We start from the raw sequence: 12,423 nt of genomic DNA on the forward strand, positions 1-12,423 counted from the left end.
CTGAGCCATCTCTCTAGCCTGGGAATGATTCTAATGGAGACATGTAGTGGACTCTTTCCCCTCCAGGCCAGTGTTGCTTTATAAACTGAACCCAGGACCAAGACTTGAAAGGCAGATGCATCCCTGGTGAATTGGGGCTCCTCTGATGAAGGGTTTTGTTTGGAGACACAGATGACCTTGTTTAGCTTTTATGGGGCTGCACTGCACTCTAAGACTTCTCCTTCGTCTCTGTCTTTTTCATTCCATCACTTCCTTGCCTGGGGCCAGACCTATCACTACCTCAACACCCAGACAGGGCCTGCCTCAGACCCACCACTACCTCAGCACCTGGACTTGGCTACCTCCATCCACTCCCTCCTCAGAGTCTCACAAATGTTTCCATTAATCAACGTTTCACACATGTACCCTTTTGTATTGGGGTTTTGTGCCTAAGAAGACCCCTGCTTGCACCAGTCTCTAACAGGAGGCCATGATTTGGGGAAGAGGTTACATCAGGATCAGGAATTTTTAAACAGTGATAATCTGGGCCACTCTAATGAAAACAATGGAGTTCTCTGTGGATTCTATTTTTAAAATCTCCCCAGGTGACTTCTGTGTAGACAGAGCTGTATCTATCAAAATTCTTCTGTCCTCGGTAGAGTGGATCCTGAGGAGTAGATACTTAATGGGTCCTCCTAAAGGAAGGTAGAGCCAGAGAGGGGTCTCAGAAGGTAAAGGGGCCTTCTTGCTAATACCTTGACTCAGGTGTGATCCCAGAGACTCACACAGTATACAAAGAGTCTGGTCAGCTGTCTTCAGTTTGCCATTTCACACATAGCACGTGCATGCCCATGTACGTACACACATACACACACATATTCACAGTAATCTATAAATACATAAATTAATAAAAACTTTAATGGATTCTAAAATTGTTTGGTAAATAATATCATGTTATTTTAGACTTAAAAGAGTGAACAGAGAAAACTGTTGTAATGTTTCCCTACCAGCATCTCCTGTTTTCGTTTTCCAGTTTTATAAGAATTTTAAGAGTCTCTGTTGTTCTTCAAGGTGACTTTTATATGGTTTAATATTAAGCATGACCTGGAAGAGGAAGGGCAGCAGGAAAGATAAATTGTATCGTGTTTGGCCAGAGGGAATGGTCAGAGTCAGCCCTGGTCCAGAGAAGCCGATAAAAAAAGGAACAGAGGAACACGGAAGTACTTTTTCACTAAAACAAACAAACACATGTAAAAGGCTTAAAACTGTTTGAGGAACTTGGGATCACACGCTGAGCCATGGCTCCCAAGAAATCCATCTTGAGACATCCTAATATTTCATAGCATTTACTGAATCCTCTTGGTGTTTTTCCTTGGTTGTCTGTTTGTTTTTTGTTCTTGTTTGTTTGTTTGCTTTGTCTGTGGGGAAGGGAAAGGTTTTGTTTGTTTGTTTGTTTTTTCGTTCACTTTACCATTTTCCAAAGAGATCAGAATATTATTTATAGTTGGCAAAGTGCTTATTAAAGAAGTTACCTGGACTGGAGTGTTGGCTCAGCAGCTAAGAGCTCTTGCTGCACTTCCAATGGACCCATGTTCAGTTCCCAGCACCCTTATGGTGGCTTACAACCATTGGTGACTCCAATTCCAGAGAATCCAATGTGTTCTTCTGACCACTAAGGGAACCAAGCAGGCAAAATGCACATATAAATAAAATAGATCTTTTATGGAAAATTTAACATTGAAAGCAATGTATCCAGATGTTTTACTTCAAAAGTTAAAGACAGAATGCCTAAGTTCTTAGGCACATAATATTTGGTTCGTGTTTCTCACCACGAGCTTATAAACTCTAGACTTGGGACCCAGTGTTCCCTGTACAATTCAGCTATTCCCTGGAGACTCGTGTTCTCGTATGTTGGAACTGAAGGGAAAGGTGAGAGAAAGATCAGATTTACAAAGGTTTAGGGATGCAGGTGTATGTAAGAGGATGTGTCTGATATTGATCTGAATGTTTTGGAATTTGGTGTCACTGTAGGTCTTGGAAAGAGTAAAAGGCCATCTTACCTGGAGTTGTCCAACCAGGTGAGGAGATTACGGGACTGACTGACGGTTACAAAGAGGGCTGACTCCAAGAATGGCCTTCAGCCAGCCCTGCCAGCCCTTCACCGCCAGCCTGCACATCCAAAGCAGGATGCCTCCCGCAGGTGGCATTTACTGATACCAGCCTGCCCTAGCCATTGCTCCACACCTGTTAAGAGAGCCCTGACACCAGATTTAGCTGCATGTGTGGTTTAAAGGATGTTTTCAATTTGTAAATAATCTCACATCATTGATTGTACGCTGATTTAAATCATCTTCCCAAGTTAGACTTAATTTTTCATTCTTAGTAATAGCATGCTATGGACAACAAAACATGGGAGGAAAAGATGAACATGTTAAAGCAAGTGACATCAGACATCATGACGACACTGCATGCTTCAGGACCCTGATGTGGGAGCACTTCCACTCCAAAGCCCCACATGCAAACATGGAGAGTCAGAGCAGAGGAACCACACTGCTGTTAATGATGCGAATAGTGATTATCTTGTGGCTTTAACTGTTAGAGCCGGTGCATATTAGCTGTCTGCTCAGAAGAGACTAGACTTTATATCTTCTATATTCTCTTAATTGATCATGGCTTACCATGCCTTTGTGTGCATGTGTTTCTGATATCTACAGATACACACATCCATATGTTCTAATATACATATTTAGTATCTAACCTCACATGATGTTTGATACCTATGCTTTGACTTCCACTCAACAGTCGTGTCTTATAGGCCATGAGGTTACATCAGGTCAAAATATTTGGGGTACAATATCCCTGAGCCATTCATTCCAGAAAGAGGGACTTTTTGAAGCTTGTAGTGGTTTCTTTTGGTCTTGTTTTCCAACACAATCTTTAGTAAAAGTTTGCTTAGACATCAAATTCTTATTGTTTGATCTCAACTCACCAGAAAAGACCGGAGCCACTGAAACAAAGCCTTGTAAATGTTACATTGTCTCCCATTAGTCGGTCTCCAAAGATAAGAAGAGTACAGTAACGATTTCCACTTAGCAGAACTGCATTGGGAACCCAGTTGTGGCCTATGAGCTGCACTTAATCAAAATCTTAATTTATACAATAATGATAATGATGATCCCAGAGGACTTCTGGGTAAGATGACCCAGTGACAGAGAAGAATCAAAGAAAAAGCTAACACTTGGAAAGGGAAGGCAGGAGGGTCAAGAGGTCAAGGTTCCCAGGGTCAGTGGTTTACACCTTTAATTCCAGCACTCAGGGACAAGCACAGACAGATCCCCCACCCCCACCCCACAGCCCCCTTCACACACTGAGTTTAAAGCCAGTCTGGTCTACATAGCAACTTCCAGCCAGTGAGGATCATATAGAGAGACCTTGTCTCATTAACAGAGAAAGAGAGAGAGAAAGAGACAGAGAGAGAGAGAGAGAGAGAGAGAGAGAGAGAGAGAGAGAGAGAGTTAGTTCATGGTAACTCTACACTATATAGTAAGTTTGAGAACAACATGGTCTACACATAAAACTGGGAGGTTAACTCTATCCAAAGAAAGACTGACTTTCAGAAAATCATCAAATTTTCTGAGAACAATAATTTGAGAGATATATTTTGACAAATAATTTTAAATAATTAATAATAATTTAAATAAAAATAATTTGACAAATAAATTTGAGAGAACAAATATGAGCAGCTCACAGAGAAGCCACAGCAGTGAAGACAGAGGTAGCTGTAGATTCCAGAGGTTAGGATGGAAAGGAAGATCGCTAACGGTAAGTACTGGTAAATCTGGAAATCCTAACTTGGTGATAAGTTCAAAGCCTTCATAAACCTCAAATACAGTGCAGGTTTTTATGAGACAATTGTTCATTCCTCAAATGGAACACCGATGCTATCGCTCTATTAGAGGGCAAGGGTTGGTGCTATCTTGAGAAAGAATTTATTTAAATAGTTACTAAACAATAATTACTAAATAACTATAACCGAGCTCCTATGGGCAGCAGCGAACAGGAAAGAAACACAGAACAAGGGAGCTTGAACTTAAACTACCACATCCCCAGGGTGATTGACAGCCCTGGGAGGCAGCTGTGGACAGCAGGGGGTGGGGCAGACAATGACAAGCAGAAAAGTGTAAGCAGCAGGACACTGAGTTCAGGCAGTGAGTGTACAGGGAGAGGCAGTCCCACCCTCACTGGCCACTCACAGCTCTCATCAGCCCAGACTCACCTTGGAGTTTGGTAGCTCAGTGTGAGAGAACTCAGCTGTGAATAAACCTCCAGATCTACCTACCTACCCACAATTCACTTCTGTGAAGCCTGAAAACTCAGATGCTTCAGTGGTCTGCTAGACACCCACAGCTGCATCCCTCCAGCAAGGGGTATCAATAGAGTCTGAAGGTCAGTCTTCTGTCTGTTTAGACCTTAGTGCTGTGCTTGCTTCTTACACCCCCAGTGCAATTGGGAGACAACCTCCATCCCTAGCTAAGACACCAGCCACCTCAAACTGGAGAGACGTGAGAGGGTTCGTGGGGTTGAGTTTTAAGAATAGGTTGCTCAATAAGATCCTCAAAACTGGAAGAAATATATCTAAGCCACAAGATGCAAACATGATGTTTAAAGAAACAAGAACTATGAAAATATGATCTGTGGTGACCTGAATGAGAAGTATTCCCCCAAGTTCATGTAGTTGATCACGTGATTCCCCAGTTGGTGTTGCTGTTTGGGGAGTTTATGAACTTTTAGCCTTTGGAGCCTGGCTGGAGAAAGTCCTTTCCCAGGGTGGACTTCCACAGTTTAGAGCCCTACTCACCCCATTTCTAGTTTGGTCTTTCTGCTTTCTGCAGCAGATGAGGTAGTTGCTCAGGTTTCTGCTGCTTTGCCTCCTCCACCGTTCTAGACTCTTCCTCCATGGAACCAGAAACCAAAGAAACTTTCTTCCTTAAGTTGCCTTTGGTCATGCTACTTATGACAGTGACAAAGTCACCAGTACATGGCCCAAACGACTATATTCTTCAACTACAGACTTCACAAATGTTACAATGGATAAAATGCTGCATGAAGATTTCTAACTAGTAAAATAATAATAATAAAAAAAAATACAGAATTAGCAGACAGCAAAGTCAGCAACAGAAGAGAAAAAGTCAGAAACCTCGACAAGAAAAACCAGTATGAAAAAGCATGAGATATGCGAAGGAAAATTGAGCAAGAAAATTGAGAACTTCTTTGTGATCTATTCAAGATGTCAAAAACACGAAGCAGGAAAATAACAAGGGTTGCTTCGGAGACAAAACCAGCATGGTCTCAAATAAATAACTTAATTGTGCAGTTCAAGGTCTTAGACAGACAAAAATAAAACAAACCCCAAAGCAGCAAGCAACAGAAAATTAAAATAAAGGCACAAAGTAATGAACTAGAGACTAAAAGAACAATACATATAAATAAATACATATAATAAACATATAATATAATACATATAGTAATCCATATAATAAAGCAAAATATTGACTCCTTGAAAACACAGACAATACTGGCATACCCCTGCAAATCAAAATGAAGAGAGAAGGAAGACCCAAATGAATATAATTAGAAATGAAAAACAGAGGAATTACAGGCTCCAGACTCCAGTGAAGTCCTCGGGATAATTAAAGGATACTTAGATAACACATATTCTAAAACACTAGAAAATCTAGAAGAGCAGGATAAGTATCTAGATACATGTCATCTACCAAAGGTAAATCAAGACTGTACAATCAATTTAAATAGATCCATAGCAAAGCAGAAATATCAACGTAGTTATAATAGTATCTCCACAAAGAAAAGTCCAGGACTGAGTGAATTTACTGAAGAATCTCCCAAACCTTGAAGGAAGAACTATATCCCTCAAACTCTTCCACACAATAGAAAAGGAAGAGATCTACCTTCATTCTACAAGGCCAGCCAGCATTACCCTGACATCAAACCCAGTAAGGAGAGAACAACAAAAATAATCTCTAGGTTGAATACAGACAAACACTTCTAAAATAGTATCCTTGCAAACATCAACACCTGATATTCATATACCATGACTAAGATGATTTCATCTTAGGGTTGCAAAATTAGTTCAACATTTCCGAGATGATATATGTTAACACATAAAGACAGAGATCACATTATTGTCTCAATAGATGCAGAGAGGCCTTTAACAAAATTAAATATTTGATTATGATAAAAATCCCTAAGGGAACTAAGAATACAAGGGACCTAGCTCATCTTTTATTTTTAATTTTAAAAATTATTTATTTATTTTCTTTTTTCATCTTTAATCTTTTTATTTTACAGTCCAGTTGTTATCCCTCTCCAGTTCTGCCCTTCAACAGTTCCTCATCCCATTTCTCTCTACTCCCCCTCCCCCACCCCACCTTCCTACCCCACCCCAGACTCCAAGAGGATGTCCCCCTACACACACACACACACACACACACACACACACACACACACACACACACCAGGGGCCTCAAGTCTCTCAGGGGTTAGATGCATCTTCTCTCATTGAAGCCAGACCAGGCAGTCCTCTGCTGTATATGTGTCGGGGGCCTTGGACCAGCTAGTGTATGCTGCCTGATTGGTGGCTCAGTGTCTGAGAGATCTCAGGGGGCTAGGCTAGTTGAGACTGCTGGTCTTCCTATGGGGTCACCTTCCTCCTTAACTTCTTCCAGCCTTTCCCTAATTCAATGACAGGGGTCCCCAATTTCAGACAATTGGTTGGGTGTAAGTATCTGCATCTGTCTCAGTCAGTTGCTTGTTGGGCCTCTTGGAGAATAGCCATGCTAGGCTCCTGTCTGTAAGTACATCATAGCATCAGTAATCATGTCAGGCCTTGGAGCCTCCCCTTGGACATAGCTCATCTTAATGAAGGGTCTATACAGCACATCTCTAGCCAACATTGTACCAAGTGGAGATAAACAAAAATGTTCCCTAATTCCCTTTAAGATGGTGAATGAGAAAAAGGTTCTCATTCTCGATGTTTGTATACAATATAGAGCTTGAGATACTAACTATAGCAGTAAGATAAGAGAATAAAATAAAAGGGGATAAAACAAGTTTAAAAACAAAGGAGTAAATTATCTCTATTTGCACAAAATATGACCTTATAGTTACAAAACCCTAACACCATCACAAAACAATTCTTAAATCTGACAAATATTTCCAGTAAAGGAAAAGGACACAGTAAATACACAGAAATCAGTAGCCTTTTTTAAAAAGTTATCTTATATTTGACCAATAGCTTTCATAAATAACAATAATGAGCTTGCCAAGAAAGAAATAATAAAATAAAATCATCATTCAGAATAAAGAAAAACAAAATACCTAGGACTACAACTCACCAAGCAGATGTAAAATATCTACTGTGGAAACTTTAAGACATCTACAAAAGGAATGAAAAATTCATTTTAAAATGAGACCTTCCATGATCATAGATGGCAGAATCCATATTGTAAAAATGGCTAAGTATTGAAAGTGATGTAGAAAATCGATAAAGTTACAATTACATTCTTAATAAAAATAATAATACAAATCAGATTACATAAAGATTACAATTCAATAATTCATATGGATGTACATAAGTACCTGAGTAGCCAAAGCAATCCTAGACAGGAAAAGAAACACTAGAGGCAGCACAAACTCAAACTATATTATAGAACTATAGTTACAAAGCCTGCATTGCAACTGCACAAAAACTGACATGTAGATGGATGGAATAAAATACGGGGTCCAGCCCTAAACTCAAACAGCTACAGCTGCTTGATCTTTGGCAAAGGTGCCTAAACACAGTATGGAAAAGGGAGGCTCTTCAACAAATGGTGTTAGGGAAAGTTTATGTACTCCTTTGGAATAAACAAACTCCATATTCGTCACCCTACTCAACGGATCAAAGACAATAATGGAACATCTGAAATCACTAGAGGAAACTTAGGTAAAACAACAGCACAGGAAATAACCCCAAGATTAAACAAATTGAGTTGTGTGAAATTGAAAAGGTTCTGCACAATAAAAGAAACAATTCCCAGAGTGAAGAGACTACTGATAGAGGGGAAAGCTATGGCAACCCCACATCCCACAGAATTAGCTGGTCTTCACTACTTTGTGAGTTCTTTTCTCACCCTTTATCCTCATCCCCCATCCCCATCACATTCACTTCTTTTCACTAGATAAAAGAGAAAGATTGGTAGAGGGAGAGAGATCCATGAAACTAATTTCTCTCCTTTTGTGTCTTCTTTAAGCATGACTACTGTGACTACTAACAAACTGTAACCACCCCCCTCCTCCTATCCCCCAAACACCAACTTCGCCTATTGGGGCTCTAGCATTTATATACCCTCTGAAAAGTTCCCAGAATCCCAAACATACCACAAAACAAGACAATAAGGGCAAAAACACGCCTCTGCTAGAGCACAAGGCAAATCACAGTCAGCAGCTGCAGACAGTTCAAAGAAGCCCCACATCCCACACCTGGAATTAAAACCAAAGCACGTTCATACATGACTTTTGTGTTTTTTAAAGAAAACAAAAATTCTGGAATTGTCACTACAAATGAATATCTAGACCACAGGAAGAGATGTGAAAATAAAACACTGAAAGAACAAACCATCCAGTCAACAATAGGCTGATGAAACCAGACGGACAGTCCTCAGGAGAAAAATACAAATGCCAATAAACATGTAAGTGTTCAACACACTTAGCCGTCATGAAATTACAAGTTAGGAGAGTCCGTCTCACCCCGTCACTATAGCTATCCACAAACAATAAACATGATCAGGATGTAGAGAAAGAGGAACTTCCTTAGATAATGAGAGTGGGAATATAAACCAGTGCAGCCTCGATGGAAGTTAGTGTGGGAGTGTCTCAAAAAATCCTGAAGGCAGAAGACAGCTAAGCAGGTAAAGCTGCATGCCATGAAAGCTTGGAGACCTGAATCAGATCCCTAGAACCTGGGTAAAACTGGACAGAGAGAACCGTCTCCACAAACTTGTCCTGTGGCCTACACAAACACAACCCCCCAACCATGAACACACACATATAGCAATGAGAATTAATTGAATTTAAGAAATAAAAATAGAACTATTCACCATGTGTCCTTAGCACTTTCTTGAAGACATTCCTGAAAAAGGAGGTCAGCATACCACGGAAATATATGCACTTCATGCCTCTAGGGCTTCACAATATCAAAACAAAAACAAAACAAAAACAAAACAAAAAAAACACAAAACAAAAACAAAAAAACAACAAAACAAAAACAAGCAATTGGAAACAAAACACAGAAAAACCAGAAACCCTTCAGCAGGTGAATGGATAGAGAAAACATATACATAATGGAATTTTATTCAGTCCTAGAGGAAACCTCAATGATTTCCAGGAACTGGAAATCATTGTTAAGCAAAAGAAGCCAGGCTCCGAGAGACCAATTCCCCAGTTTCCTCTCAAATGTAAACTACAGATTTAAAGTGGGGCGGGGCCACTAGAAGTAGAAAGCAGACCATGAAAAGGAAGGAAGAGATCTTGAATGAGATGGATAGTAAAAGACAGGAAAAGATGAGATAAATACATCGGACGGAAATCAGGAGGGAGCTTCTGAGGGAGAAAGGGGAACAGCAGGTGGGCACTGAGAGGCTAAGAGAGGGGACTGGGCATCAGGGCGGTGGGGTAATGAGGAACAGGAACAAGTGCCGTGAGACTTAGGCATGAAAACACCGTGATAAGACCCACTACTTCGTTTATTAAAAAGGAAAACCATCTGGGTATGGTGGCTCGTGGAAGGAAGGGACGACAGGAGCATCTCTGTGACTTTGAAGTCAACCTGGTCTCCATAGTGAGCTCCAGGACAGCTTGGACTACTTAGATTCTGGTTCAAAAAACAAACAAAACAAAAACAACAAACAAACAGACACTTAAACATAAACACAAAGAAAATCTTATTGGAGTAAACACAGTCATAACTGCGGGCATTTTATGTGATTACTTTTAAGTTGCAATAGTGAAGTTGAAGAAATGTGATGGATATACCTTAAAACAAAACAAAACAAAACAAAACAAAGCAAAACAAACAACACCTTAAATACTTAGCATTGGACTTTACCAGGAACTCGACTGATGTTTACTACAAATTTGTACTTTAACACTGAGTTAAATTTTTATTCTCCTGGGGTAAATTCTTTTGATGGAATATAATATAACAATGAAAATTAATTAAGAATAGCCATTAACGTCCCAAACATGGGGGGGGGAGGGGGACTCAAGTTGAGAGCAAAACAAAGCAAGTTGCAGAAAAGTGTTGAGTGATACTTTTCTAAGCAATACTGTACATTGTTTAGGGACACAATGAAGCCCTGTAGCTATGCATGGGAACTAAATAAGACATTTACAAAATGCTTACTTTGCAGGGAATGGAAGAAATAAAGAATGGGGAGACAGACAAAGAGAAATTCAACCATGTTTGTAGCATTTTATTTCATAAGCGGCTTGCTGTAAATTCACACTTGTGAAGTCGGAGATATTTCATAAAAAGTGTAGAGTTGCTGATTTTGAACCTGCCAATCATTTCAGTACTGGCTGAGAGCCCCTACTGTTCCTGTTTTATTGTGGTTTTATCCTTAATAGAGTACCTTAGACTTTTACCTAGCATAGGGGCGTCTATGTCTAGTCTATGTCTAGTCTATGTCTATATGTCTATATGTCTATGTCTATATGTCTATGTCTAGTCTATGTCTATGTCTAGTCTATGTCTAGTCTATGTCTATATGTCTATGTCTAGTCTATGTCTATATGTCTATATGTCTATGTCTATATGTCTATATGTCTGTCTAGTCTATGTCTAGTCTATGTCTAGTCTATGTCTAGTCTATGTCATGTCTAGTCTATGTCTATATGTCTATGTCTAGTCTATGTCTATATGTCTATGTCTAGTCTATGTCTATATGTCTATGTCTAGTCTATGTCTATATGTCTATGTCTAGTCTATGTCTATATGTCTATGTCTAGTCTATGTCTATATGTCTATGTCTAGTCTATGTCTATGTCTAGTCTATGTCTAGTCTATGTCTATATGTCTATGTCTAGTCTATGTCTAGTCTATGTCTATATGTCTATGTCTAGTCTATGTCTATGTCTAGTCTATGTCATGTCTAGTCTATGTCTATATGTCTAGTCTATGTCTATATGTCTATGTCTAGTCTATGTCTAGTCTATGTCTATATCTATATACTGCTCAGGTCCTTTTTATAAGAGGGTCAGGGTGGTGGGGCAATGTGGCCAAAGTCCAGCTTGTCTACCCATCAGCCCAATGCCCTTTGCACAAGGGTACCAAAGTGAGCACCCCCAGATGGGGGCTTCCTTCACTTCCAATGCTCTACAAAGCACCCAAGGGCGTAACAACCGGGTGGCTCACTCTTCTTCCCTTTCCCTTTAAAACAGTCTCCTGGGGTAGCTCATGCTGGAATTGACTCTGATTCTCCAGCTTCGGCTTCTGTAGCTCTAGAGTCACAGTTTGTACCAACACAGCTTCTCAGGCTGCAGCCCCTACCTCCCTGTGGGTGACGACACAAACGTACCCTTCTGTGGTGCGGAGAGAAGCAGCTCTCTTCAGCAGACTAGTATGGTGGCTTTGTTTTGCTGTTCGCCAAGGTTGCCCTTGAGTTATTGTGATGAAGCAGTAGTTATTCGGGACAGTGCACCAGACATTGTGCTTCTTCGTTTCATTCTGGTTTTATGCTCTAGCAGAACAACTTATCAAAGAAATAAAAAATAGTAGATTAATTCGTTCTTAGGGAGGTTCACTGTTCAGTAGCTATAGGGTTAGGGCTGGGGATCTTTTTCTTTTCCGTTTGGTTGTTGCTGCTGTTTTGTTTTTTTCAAGACACAGAATTTCTCTGTATAACAAGCCCTGATTGTCTTTAAACTCAAAGAGTTCTGTGGTTTGTTTTTTTTTTTTTTTTTAATTATACTGTACATGTGATTCTTATAACTACTGAAATTTGGAAACACTTTATTTGTATTTGAAGTATATATGTGTTTTGCCTGCATGTATATGTGTTTACCATGTATACATGCATGCCTGATGCTCATGGAGGCCAGGAGAATGTCAGAATATCCTGGGCTTGGAGTCACAGACAGTTGTGAGCCACCACAAGGGTGCTAGAAACAGAACCCCTGTCTTCTGCAAGAGCAGCCAGTGCTCTGAGCCACTGAGTTCTTTCTCCAGCCACTTCTAAACACTTCTTTAGTGGGAGTGGGGGAGGAGAGAAAGAGAGACAGAGACAGAGACAGAGACAGAGACAGAGACAGAGACAGAGACAGAGAACATGGAAATGAGTCTGGACATGGTGACTCATACTATTATTCCAGCATTCATGAAGCTGAGGC

This window comes from Arvicanthis niloticus, chromosome 2, assembly GCF_011762505.2.
Source record: "Arvicanthis niloticus isolate mArvNil1 chromosome 2, mArvNil1.pat.X, whole genome shotgun sequence".
Taxonomy (NCBI): Eukaryota; Metazoa; Chordata; class Mammalia; order Rodentia; family Muridae; genus Arvicanthis; species Arvicanthis niloticus.